The sequence below is a fragment of the Bubalus kerabau genome, chromosome 13 (genome assembly GCF_029407905.1).
Source record: "Bubalus kerabau isolate K-KA32 ecotype Philippines breed swamp buffalo chromosome 13, PCC_UOA_SB_1v2, whole genome shotgun sequence".
Taxonomy (NCBI): domain Eukaryota; kingdom Metazoa; phylum Chordata; class Mammalia; order Artiodactyla; family Bovidae; genus Bubalus; species Bubalus kerabau.
The window spans coordinates 15,587,033-15,600,419 of NC_073636.1; positions in this window are offsets into that span (position 1 = coordinate 15,587,033).

Here is a 13,387-nt window from a genome sequence, read left to right on the forward strand (position 1 = left end):
TAATTTTTTATATTTTCAACATGTCCTTCACCTGTATTTCTTAAAAGGAAGGGAAGAAGGTTTTCAATTAATGAAGTAATAATGGTCAAATGTCTTAAAATGGCTATGTGGCTGGGTGAGCCTGGAACATTCTTTCAACTGAGAAATATGTAGTTTCTCAGAATTAGACACTGAAGAATTAGAGCGTCTACGTTTCTACCGTTTATTTTCTACAGTTTCGCCTGCCTGCTTGATTTCCTTCATACACAACTTCAGGTGCTGGAAGAATCAGGAGGAGCTTGTACTGAGGTGGAAAGGATTGGATATCACTTACTCTTTTTTGAGTAAACTGGTCGATTTCCATCATGCCCGCTTGTGACAGTCTACTCCAGAATAATCCCCAGCCCACTCCAGGGAAAACCTTCACTTGAGAGAATGAACTCTGAGACTCCTCTGCCTTTCTTAGGCAGACTTCCTTTCAGATGAACCACATGTCCTGCCAAGCCACGATTTGAGCTTTGGTGTAATCTTGGGAAAGTGGGTCAGTGACCACTGCAGACGCACTGCAGAAAATCTCCATGGCATCTTAAGAACACATCCCCAGAGGACTTAACGCTTTGGGCATCTTTCTCAGTTTCCCCATCAGCATGCACACTGGTGAGTTAGGCGGTGGAAGGGACGCGGGTGACCCTGCATGGCTCTTGCCAGCGAACTTGATTTGTGTTTCTATGGATGAGGTCCAGTATCTGCATAGGCGTTTCTACTAACCAAGGGATACAGTACCTTCTGAACCTGCCTGCCCTTGCCCATGCATTATACTCCTAGATGTTGTTCCCGTTCTCCTGGAAAAGAAATTATACTCACCTGAATCATAATTGCCTTTAATATTAATTTATTGGCTCTTTGTGAAATGAGGCTTGATTTTAGTGATGGCCCCTTTGGATGTGTGTTTCGTCATGATATTTACTTCCTGTTCACGTACCACTAAGTGCTGTTACGGTGAATGAAATTTACACACTTTCACTGATGACAAGTCATCCTTTAAGACTTGATTCAGGAAGGCAGTGACTTCTAGCCCCTTATACAACTATGTATCTAGGAAAAAGATCTCTTTTAGCAGGGTTACTTTTAGATTGTATTGTTTAGAAATATGGCTCCAAAAACAGGATAATGAGGAAAGAGAGAAGTAAAATATCAAATCTTTTTGCATTTACTTTTCCCTTGACAGAAAGTTTATCTTCCCCTAAGTGACAGTTCATCCATTTGCTTATTTATTCATTCATTCATTTACCAAATACATATCAGAACTGATAATATGCTGGACGGTGCTCTTATCACGGGGTTTGCCACAGTGAACAAAAAGGATGTAATCCCTTCCTCATGGGGGTGTATATGCTAATAGCAGTGACAGGAAACAAATACATGAATAATAAGTTGCCAAATAATGATATGTCGTAAAGAAAATATAGCAAAGAGGGAGTGCAGAGGGCTAGTCGGTAGACGACCACTGTAGGGTCTGTCCAGGGAGGTGATATCTGAGTAGAGATCTGAATAAACTAGGAGGGAGCCGTGTGCAGAGCTGGGATACAAGCCTTCTAGAAACAGGGATGGCACATGCCCAAGGCTTGAAGAGAGAAGGAGTTGAGACATTGCCAGAGTAGAAAGGCCAGCAGCACGTAGGGGAGATGGCAAAGGTACAGGAGAGGATAGAGGAGCCCCAGGACGCGACAATAGCAGAGCCTGGGGGCACACCTATGCCTGCAGAGGAGTTTGAATTGGATTCTGCCAACAAAGGGTTTTCCCCGGTGGCACTAGTGGTAAAGAACCCACCTGCCAGTGAAGGGGGTGTGAGAGACACAGGTTCAATCCCTGGGTTGGGAAGATCCCTTGGAGGAGGGCATGGCAACCCACTCCAGTATTCTTGCCTGGAGAGCCCCATGGACAGAGGAGCCTGACGGGCTACAGTCCATAGTTTCACAGAGTTGGACACCACTGAAGCAACTTAGCATAGCATAGCACAACACAAACAAGTGTCTGAACCAGAGCATTGTACGATCTGTTTTATGTTTCGAAGAAAATCTCACTCTGACGTTTGGAGAACAGATTGTAAAGGAGAAAAATAAAAATAAGAACAGTCTGATAATAATGTAAATAAACTCAACGTTTAAAGCCCCCTGTAGCATGCGGGTTTGTGCATGGAGTGCCAACCAATGCTACAGACCTGGAGCTTCTCTCCAGACCTGGGATGCTGGTTCTGCAAGGAGACCTTGAATCAGATGTGAGTTCCCCTATCTATGGAAAATAACAATGAAAAATAATATCACTTACTTCAAGGGTTATTGTGAGAACGGGTGAGTAAATATACATAAACCACTAAGAACAGACTACATGACACAGTAAGAACTACAGAAAGCTTGCTATTATTACTTTCTTTATTGAGGTTAATGCTTTGCACTTACAGTTTCTCTTTTCGTATTGATTGAAAGATTTTTGGAAAGCAAGAACCATGTCTTTTCTTCTGAAAAGTTTTTATAGAACCAACAAGAGATTGCAAGGGCTACACCTTCAATACAGAGATAGCTATTGAATTACAGGAACCTCAAAACAGAGGGATAGCAAAATGGGTATATTCCTGAAGGACTATGGGAATCTGGCAAAGTTAGCCTCATTTTTCTTTCTGGTTTTTTTTTTTTTTTTTAATAAACTAACAAGCTCCTTGCTCCAGGGTGTAAATAAAGCAATCAGTTTAGGAGGTTTCTGTACTTGAAGAGCATGCCTCCTCTTTAGTCTCTATTCCAGTGGTGGGAACTCAGTAAATCTTTGTGCTCCTGGTGACATCTATGGTGACAGTATTTGGAATGCATGGCTCTACGTGTAATAGTCCCACACCAGGAAATATAAAACAATTTATCTACTGCCAATGCACATCTTACATGAGACCTTGCTTCTTCTGAAAAGCCCAAGGTAGACACCTCTGGGAACTCAACAGGATCGATAAAAGACATTTTGATTTCTGCTCCTTGGCAGTTCCTACCATCCTGTAAAACCACAGTTGACTCTATTTGCTTCTTTGAATTTTCTTTGGCATCAGAAGATAGAAAAATCCACTATTAGTCTTTATGGGTGATCAAGTCAACACATTGGCTTCTATCCCAGGCTTAAAAGAAACAGTCTTCTGACAATTTTAGCCTACTCCTTCATGTGAAGCTGCCTGTTGTCTAAAATTGCCTGTTGAAATCCAAGGTTTCAGTGATTGATAAGACACAATAAAAAAGGGTGTGAAGGTGGTTGATTTCTTCAGATACATGAGGTTATCCAGGACACCCAGTCTTTCATTTACTATTGTATCTGTGTATGGCACAATGATAATAATCAGTGTCCACTACATTATTCAAGTTAAGCATTCATAATGGCCCAAATTCTCTGCTACCTTAATTGTTCAGAGGGCACTAGAGAATTTTGGCACTTTTTTCCCTTGTGAGTTGCAATGCCATAAGTAAGAAAAGATAACATCCTATCGACTCTGGTAATCCAAGGATGATGGGTCACAGCCAGATCATCCCCACACTAATCCTACTGGTCCTGATCTGTTGAAAGGCCAACATTTCCTTTAACCCGATATGATCAACTTAATAGGCTTCCCTGATGGCACAGTGGTAAAGAATCTGCCTACCAATACAGAAGATGCAAGAGACATGAGTTTGATCCCTGGATCTGGAAGATCCCCTGGAAAAGGAAATGGCAACCCTCTCCAGTATTCTTGCCTGGAGAATTTTATGGACAGAGGAGCCTGGCAGGATACAGTCCGTGGGATCAAAAACAGTTGGACATGATTGAGCATGTACCCGCCCACGTTGATCAACTTATTAGGCCCAGAAGATTTCCCTCTTCTACTATCTGTTCCAAAGCTTTTCTAAGAGGAAAATGAAGTCAGTCCATAAGAGCAAATGCTTTTTTCCTGTTAGGTGAAATCTTCCTTTTTCATTTAATATAAAGTAGCAAAGAGAAAAAAATGGAACACCAAAAATAAAAGGAAACCTCAGTTTATACTAAGGTTTCAAGACTGTTTGAGCAGAGCTACTCACTTGTAATCTGTTCTGCATGCGTGCCCAGATGTGTCCAACTTTTTGCAGTCAATGGACTGTAGCCCGCCAGGCTCCTCTGTCCATAAAATTCTCCAGGCAAGAATGCTGGTGTGGGTTGTCATTTCCTCCTCCAGGGGATCTTCCCAACCCAGGGATTAAACTCACATCTCTTGTGTCTCCTGCATTGGCCAGCAGATTCTTTACCAATAGTGCCTCCTGGGAAGCCCTACTCACATGTTCAAATTATAGTAGAATAGTCAAGATGTTAATATCAAAAGATGTGTAGTTGACCTAAATCATAAAGTATTTACTTTCTTTGAAGATTTCTCACTTTTAAAAATAGGAATACTGTGATTCTACTTTGCAATGGACCCCACCACCTTCTAAATTAGCTCCAAACAAGGGGCAAAAGTAACATATGTCAGCAGAACCTAGATTGCTTCCCTAAACAAAGCCTAGATTCTTTCTCTTGCCAGCAAGTCTCCTTACTTTCCATCACCTACTCAAATACCCTAAAGCCTTCCACTCCTGATGGCTGCCAATCTGACAGCCTCATTCATATTCTTTGCCAAGTACACAGAACCCCTGAGGGTTTTAGTAGATATTATTCCTAGATCCTCTGGGCATATACACAAATGTAAAGTTCTTGATGCAAGTGTTCTGGAAGGAGACATGGTAAAACTCAGTTTGGAAGAGTGGGAAAGGAGACAGTTCCAGAAGGAAATGGCCCTGTACTGTTGTTGCACCCTGATCCATCCATGGAACTGGCTTTCAATCAGTTGGTCAATTGGCTTTCAATCAATTGCACTTCCCTAGTAGCTTAGACAGTAAAGCATCTGCCTACAATGCGGGAGACCTAGGTTCAATCCCTGGGTCGGGAAGACCCCCTGGAGAAGGAAATGGAAGCCCGCTCCAGTGTTCTTGCCTGGAAAATCCCATGGATGGAGGAGCCTGGTGGTTTACAATCCATGGGGTTGCAAAGAGCCGGATACGAGTGAGTGACTTCACTTTCACTTTCAATTCGTCAAGAACACAATTGAACTACTGATGGATGATGAGTCACTGGATCAAGCATGCCTTTTGTTGTGAATTTAATAGTTTTTGAGGGCCATCTGTATATACAGCATCCTTTAGGTGAGATAGAAGATCAGAAAAATGACAGATAGGGCCCCTGCTCCTCTGGAACTTAAGAAAGGAACATCAACCCACGAAGCAGCAAGCACAGAAGAGAGGACAATTAAGTGCTGGAAATTTCAATACCCAGAAAGCTTCCTGAGGACAGTGTCTTGAGCCTCAACTGAGAGAACAATCCTAGGGTGAGCCCTGGAAGAAAATAGGAGGAACTTGTTGGTTCCTTGCACAGTGAGGAGAGTAGCTGGTGGGGTTGGGAGTCCTTCAGGGCTCAGAGGAGCTGTTGGCAAAAGAGGTGGTTTTTTAGAGTCCCTTTCCAAAGAGAACAAATAAAATAGATGGTTGTATGGCTTAACAGAGAACCAGCAAATCAATAACAGAAGTACTAATTCCGAAACTGCCATTGGGTCACCATTTGGCGTGATTCAAATGGTATTTGAATCCAGTAAATTGTATCCTCCGTTTCCTCTTCAGCCAAATGAGGACACCCTCTGGATGCCTGGCAAAGTACAGCTAATTAACATTTGTTTACAAAGACTTACAGAAGAGGCCATGGGAATGTGTTCTAGCAGCAAGGACCAAAATGTTTGACTGTGGCACTTTGACTTGAAAGGAGATCCAAAATTAAAAAAATAAAGCAAAAACCACCAGGAATTGTAAGAGCTACTGAGGACAGCAAGTACTGAACACTCGAAACCCTCTCTGAGCTCTGTGCAAAAATCCTGAACTCTACAATAACATCTGGTCATGTTTGCTAAACCTTGAACTGTGTTCTCCCAGTCAATTTCATACGTGTAAGGAAGCTGACTTATACTCTCCGTGCAAATTCATGAAGTCACTCGTTATGATGTGTACTAAACCCGGTCATCTAAGTACAATGACATGTTGAAAATACTTCAGTGGAGTCACAGCACTTATTGTCTTAATTGCTTTGACTAAAGATCACTCATTCGAGCTGGAATCTCTCCTACTACTCTTGTTTTCAAACACTAATCAATAGTAGGAAAACTAGGAAATTAGGAAAAATGAATATCATTCAATCTAAGGGGAAGTAAAAAGGGAAATCAAGTGACCTTGAAGGGAACAAAGAGGATCCTTAGAATTCAAAGGATCTTTTTTAGCACCGTATCCCACTGTGCTTCACGAATACACTGTTATTATCACTGTTCACTTCACTCGAAACAAAGAAGGAAAGCAGGGTAGCACAGAGAGAATGTGTGACTACTCAAGGTCCCAATGCTGAACAAGTGAGGTTGGAAAGACTTCTAGGGTCAGAAATTGGAGACTAGAGATTCCTGGGTTTGCTATTCAGTAACTAAGTGAACTCCATTAGGTCACTTGGCCAGTTTCTTCTCTGAAAAGTGGAGATGTCATTTTTCATAAATTCTAAGGTTACAGTTTTCTCTGATTGAACATCTCTAAAATGAAAAAACCTCTTAACAACATGGTCTGGTACAGTTTAGGGGAAAGTACTTTTTCTTAGTGTAAATGAAATAGCAGTGTGTTTTGACATCCCTGGAGTTTAGATTTGATAAAAGAAAATTAGAATAACTAACTCTGATAAGAATCTGTGGGAAGGCTAGAATATGATAAATGCAGGCACATGGATTAGTAGAGTTGGAAAGTATGGCAATCAAGGAAACACACTTCAGTGACTAGAATTTACTAGGTGAATGTAACAAAAAGAAAAAACTTCACATCTTATCTAATACTAACTTTTGGAACACAGGCCTATTACATCTGACACCCTTGAAATACCTGGCCACAAGTTAAGTGCAAACAAAACCAACAGAAATTTCATGGACTACTTCGGAAGAGTCTATTATTTAAATCTGAATTCCATATTAGCTTGTCATCTTGATATTCTTGACAAGTGCACGTAAGGGTTTTGACACTAGGGAAGTTTCCAATATACTTTTACTATATATATATATATAAAAAAGAAATGTAAAATACACAACTGTGTTTCTAAATTGCTACTGTTTATTTTAAGAAATAAAACATTCATCATCTTAAAATTCTGTACTTCTGTAGACTGATTGCTATGTGGTAAAGGGTGAGGGTAGCAGCAAATTATAGTCAATTCCGCAGCACAGATAAACTGCAGCTGTTTTTGGTTCTGTTTCTGTAATATCTATAGTGGAATTCAGAATTTACTGAGAGCTGGCTTTTCTCATTTTACTGGCAAAGGAATTGCTGGCTTAATTACCCTCGGGGGTCCTGTGTAAATTATGTCCATAGATCTGGAGAGAGAAGATGGCAGAAAATAAATATTCAGCTGCATTCAAAAAGAGAGATAGAGGACTTCACCTCTGCTGAGTATGCATTCTCTCCCCTAACACCTCTGAAGTTTGGAAGGTGACAATCCGCTCCTGGTCTTAGATGAATCCTTAGTTCTGCTACATGCTACTCATCTCAGAAGCATCTCTCTTAGCCTAGAATCTTCATTCACCAAGACCAAGTAAGCCTGGGCTTGGGTGGCTGTGTTTTGTCTTTGTCATTGTCTTTTAGCCACCAAGTTGTTCCAGCTCCTCTGCAACCTCGTGGACTGTAGCCCTCCAGGCTGGCTCCTCTGTCCTTGGGGTTTCCCAGGCAAGAATACTGGACTGGATGCCACTTCCTACTCCAGGGGATCTTCCCAACCCAAGAATTAAACCCACGTCTCTTGCAGTTTCTGCATTGGCAGGTAGATGTTTTTTGTTTTTGTTTTTTTCACCACTGCAACACCTAGGAAGCCCTGGCTGTGTTTACTTCTTCATTTATCCACCATGTGGCCAACGTTTCTACCCTTCCATAGAGCCTTTGATCTTATCCGCTCACACTTTAATGCTGAAACTACTGGGAGAAATGCATGGGCACATAACGTGAATTAAAATGTGAATTAATTTATGTCTACCTGTGAAACAAAGACCGCTAACTTAATACCTAACATTTATTGAGAGTTACTGCTCTGCCCCGATCTCCTCCAAGCCTCACAATCCCTGGGTCATAGGCAGGCTTTACGAGGCATATTCTTAATTCAGTGACTGATTTTTGGTACAGCTTGGAGGGAACTGCACGTAGGTTCAGGAATCCCAGACAGAGGGGTAAGTAACTCTGGCCTGGAGTAGTAAGAGGTAGAGCCAGTTTCCATCCAAAAGCAGGCTGTCTGACTCTTGAGTCCACACTTTTAACCAACTAACTCATTTTTGCCTTCTTGGTATTGAATTTGGGGACTGAAGGAGGGAAGGAGAGTCTAGTAAGAAAAAATGCAAAGGCTGTCAAACCTCCATCCTGACCTCAGTCAGATCAGCTTATATACTAAGAAATAGGAGGTTTTGACATGTGACTCTTGCCTGGAGTTCAGGCTGACACTCCAAACCTGTATTTTGCATCCATAGCCTGCATCCCATCATCCAGCACACTGAAGGCACCAGCAAGTGCTAATGTCAGATTGTCCCCTGAAATTAGTCCAGTTCTAGGGAGCGATCTGGATTGGCATTGTTCAAAAGGAAATAGGTGGAGAGAGCAGTGGTGAGGTGTGGTCTCGCCAGGCACTGAAACGCTGCTGCAACTCCCAATAGGAGCTCTGAGGCTTTTCCAAACACCACCCTACAGTGCCAATTATGTGGGAGAGGTCTGCACTGTGCCCGGAGCCTGTGAGCCTGCTGAGGAATTATGCAGTTAATGTGCTAGAAAATCCTTTATGAAACGGCGCTTCCTTTAGCAGCGTCTCAACCGCCCACACCTGGGTTGTGCCCCTTGCTTGCGTCTGTGCAGCGGCCTTCCTGGCACTATTGTATTTCATTTCCATTGAAAAGGCCACAAACTGTGTCATAACCACACACTGTCTCCTTACCCACCCAGGTATGCAGACACCCCATCGTACCTAGCATCTCTTTCACATTACAAATAGAGTAGCTAGCTAGCCTCTCGTTGACAGCACCCTGCCCAACTGCAGTACTGCAGCTAGAAATGGCCCCAAGATAAGTACTGGGCTTTCTCTAGCCCAGATTTCACAGGGACATGTGTGTGCATGATACTATGATAAAAGGAAAATACAATAGAAAGCTGGATGGTATATTTCCACTTTTAGGATCTGCCACTGTGCTACCTCAGAAAAGTTACTTAATCTCTCTGGATTCTGGTCTCCTCCTAAATACTGAAAGAGAATTGTACTGGAGAATGTTTATGGGCTCTTTTAGTATGTGTCTATAACTCCAAACATTGCAAGAATAGGAATCCTCTCTTATTATCTTGAGTTACAAAGTATTAACCAAGACTAAGGCAGGAGATGCAGGAGACATGGGTTTGTTCCCTGGGTCAGGAAAATCCCTGGAGAAGGAAATGACAACCCACTCTAGTATTCTTTCCATGATAATCCCATGGACAGTGGAGCCTGGTGGGATCCAGTCCATGGGGTCTCAAAGGGTCAGACATGACTGAGCGACTGAACGTGCATGCACACACACAATAAAATTATTAGTTAAATACTGTGATGATGCAGAGTCTAAAAGAAGCTGGATGTTTGCACCCAGCATTGGCATGGATGTGCATCTGATGGAACTGAGTAGATAGGGCACACCACAAAATGGTAAGAGACAGCAGAGCTGTACTCCAAATAGAAGAAGCCACTTTTAAAGAGCATCGTGTTAGTGACCCAAACTCCAAAGATGCAGAAGAGGACACGTTGGCTGAGAGGCTGCCATCAAAGAAAATCAATTTCTCCCCGGGGTGGGGAAGCATCTTGCTGGCAGCCAGGCATCAGAGGTGGCAGCCAGGCATCAGAGGTGAGCCCAGTGGAGCTTTCCAAGTAAACAAAAATTTGTCAGGAGTTCAATTCAAAAAAGAGTCAGGAACGGGATGACTCAGAGCCAAGTTTTAAGGAAAGTAAGCGGAATTTCAGGAAGTCAGTCAGTCAAAATATCATAAAATACGGTGATCTGAGGCTGTGTTATAAGCACACATTTGAGGGCAACCTGGCCTGGATTTGGGGCGAGGGCAGGCCAAGCAGCAAACTAGGAACAGAATTCAGCAAAATGGGATTTGCTCAAGTCAGGGGAGGAATTGGGAACATTATTTGCCTATTTAGGGGCAGAAAGGAATGGCTACCCACTCCAGTATTCTTGCCTGGAAAACTCCAAGCACAGAAGAGTCTGGCGGGCTACAGTCCATGAGGTTGCAAACAGACAGACATGACTGAGTGACTAACATTTTTCCACACTTTTTATGTGTTCACGAAGCAGGGTCTCCACTGATCTCCAGAAAAAATTGCCATTTAAAGGGTCAGGTTCAGGAAGTCCTATTCAAACAGGGACACAGGAATATTTTGAATAAATATTCTCTAAAATCAAGATAGCCTAATATTAAACCAATTTAAAAAAGAATGCAGACCATGAGTGATTAAGCTGGAATTTTAATAAATGAAATGACCCACGCCATTACTTTGGACAGTCTTTGTTCTGGTAAGATATGTCTTCATTATTACCATTTAGGACAACATTATGGAAACTTTGGAACTTCACAAGTCAACACCTAATTTGACTTCTTAGTTGTAGAAAAAGAAAAGAAAAATAATCCTGACAGCTGTATCCCATGAAAGCCAAACGCTGAAAATTAAAGAATGCCTGCACTGTTCCCGTCAAGTCCCATTCTCCTCAAGAAAGCCTTCTTGCAGGTGGACAATTTCAGTTTTTTCTATTGGTGAAAGCCATCTCCCAGAGGCTGGGCCTAACCACACCACAAGGCCAGTCCCAGCTTCAAAAAAAGTGAGAATGGTGAGTTAGATTCAGTTGGGTTGGTTTCTCTTGCACTTACTATTAAAGCAGCACTCAGTTCAAGCAACACGCATGAAGTGGGTGAAGGGGTAAGGCTGTCTCCTGCCCTGACGACTCCACAGTGTTCCAGGTGGACTCTGCAGAGCAAGGGAAGCAAGGAGTCTTCAGTGTAGATAAGCCCAGAGCCTCTGGCTGGTTACTGCAGGTAAGAAGGTAAAGCACAAAAGGGCCACACATATAACCAGCTGAGGAAGTCTGCACCCCAATTAAGGACTTCATCACTCTGTTTCCACTTCATAATGGGATCTTCTAAATGGTTCCGTGAACCAGGTCAGACAATGGACCACCAAAGATTTGAGTCTACCTCACATATTAAAAACGGCATGACAACATTGAACTGTCCCCAACTTGGTAAGCATTTTTTAAAGACCTAAAGTGCATGCATGTGTGCATGCATGCTCAGTCCTGTCTAACGCTTTGCAATCCCATGGGCTATAGCCTTCCAGGCTCCTCTGTCCATGAGATTTTCCAGGCAAGAAAATTGGAATGGGTTCCCATTTCCTTCTCCAGGGGATCTTCCCAGCACAGGGATCTAACCCAAGTCTCTTGCATCTCCTGCATTGGCAGATGGGTTCTTTACCACTGCGCCATCTAGGAAGCTGCAAAAGACCTAGAGAGAAACCTAAAATTTCTACCAGTTTTCATAGAATCAGGAAAGAGCAAGAAGAACTATCTCCTTTCCTGCCCAATGCCTGGTCCAACTTCCACTGAAGTCCATCAAGGATGCCAGCGACAATTGTGGAATCCCCAGATGCCATACCCTTGTGGCAAACTGTCCCGACTGCTGGCTCAGGACAAGTTGACTTTCCAGAATATTTTAGATTTTGGGTCAAGCACTGGCTACCATGGAGCCAAAGATTCGTATTCACCCGCGCTTATGTGCTTGTTGTGAAGCTTCCCCCTTGCCAGTGATTCTACAGAAGGCAAAGCCCATGCTGTGTTTTAAGCTGCCAGGATAGAATGACATGCAGAGGGGAAATGAGGGCACGCTGCTGAAGGCAAGGGGGAGAGAACAGGGCGTGTGTGATATGGGAACAGCAGCCGGAAAGCCAGAGCACAAGCGGATTTGCAACTAGCAAGAGAAACAAAGGGCAGCCCGACAATATTTCACAAATACATTAGGAGCAAGACAAAGGCGAATGTAGACCCGCTAATTAGTGGGGAGGGAAAACAAATAGCAGATGCATCAGAAGGCCTGAGCTTTTAATACCTATTATGCTCCAGGCTTCCCAAAAATGGTTAGTTCTCATCAGAAGCTGAATAAAAACCACGGTAATGAGCACGTGGTGGGAAAGGGAAGTTTAAATGGAAACCAAGCCGATTAGTAACTACTTAGTCAAGCTGGATGGTTTCACATCAGGCCCTGACAAAAGCCACGGTGCTAGGGCAATGAAACTAGCTTCTGAAATGCAAGTTCTTATTTAAAAAAAAAAAAAAAGAAAGAAAAATGGAAAAATGTATCAAAGGAACGCGGAGATTTCAGGTAGCTGAGTCTGAGGCAAAGGCAGGGTCAGCATTGAGCTTTTGCTCAAGAAGTGGCTGGAAAGGAGGAGAGAAACATAGGCATACCTGCTGTGTGATGGTTGTCCATGCTAAGTCACTTTAGTCCTATCCGACTCTTTGTGACACCATGGACTGTAGCCCGCCAGGCTCCTCTGCCCACGCGATTCTCTAGGCGAGAATATTGGAGTGGGTTGTCCTGCCCTCCTCTAGGGGATCTTCCTGACCTAGGGAAGGCAGGTTGGCCGACAGGTTCTTTACCACTAGCATCACCTGGGAAGAGTAAGTTAAAGAGATTGCAGAGGGAGAGAAACTCAACCAGCAAGGGAACTTGCAGTGCCACATTCCAAAACAGACCTTCTGTGTCTGCAGAAAATGTCAGGCGCTTGACCAAAGAAGGCAAAGGTCAGAGCCTAGGGTGGACCTGGGAGGCTGAAGACAGAGAGTATAATATGAAGCCGGGTTAAGGTTCAATCCCTTTAGATTTTGGATTCATAGGAGACAAGAGTCAGCATCTCTACCCTGTACCATGCACGGTGCTAAGTAGAGTGTATGCATTTTTAAAAGTTTAATATTCTCAATAACCTGCTAGGATAAGTGCTCCAATGATCCGAGTTTTAGAAACTCTTAACTTGCTAGGCCTCAGATCCTTCCTGTAAATTACTTTAAAAAGTGGAGCTAAGATGGTGTGTGAAAGAGAAGAGGATGCATTTATCTGTTTATTTGGTCACCCTAAACTGCACAATCTATACAACCTTTTTGATTTGTTAAAGCAAAGTACTATTAACAGATTTTTATCTACATGTCTATTAACAGATTTTTATCTGCATGTAACTCACAGGGTTCCATCAAGATGTCCATACTTTTTTTTTTTAA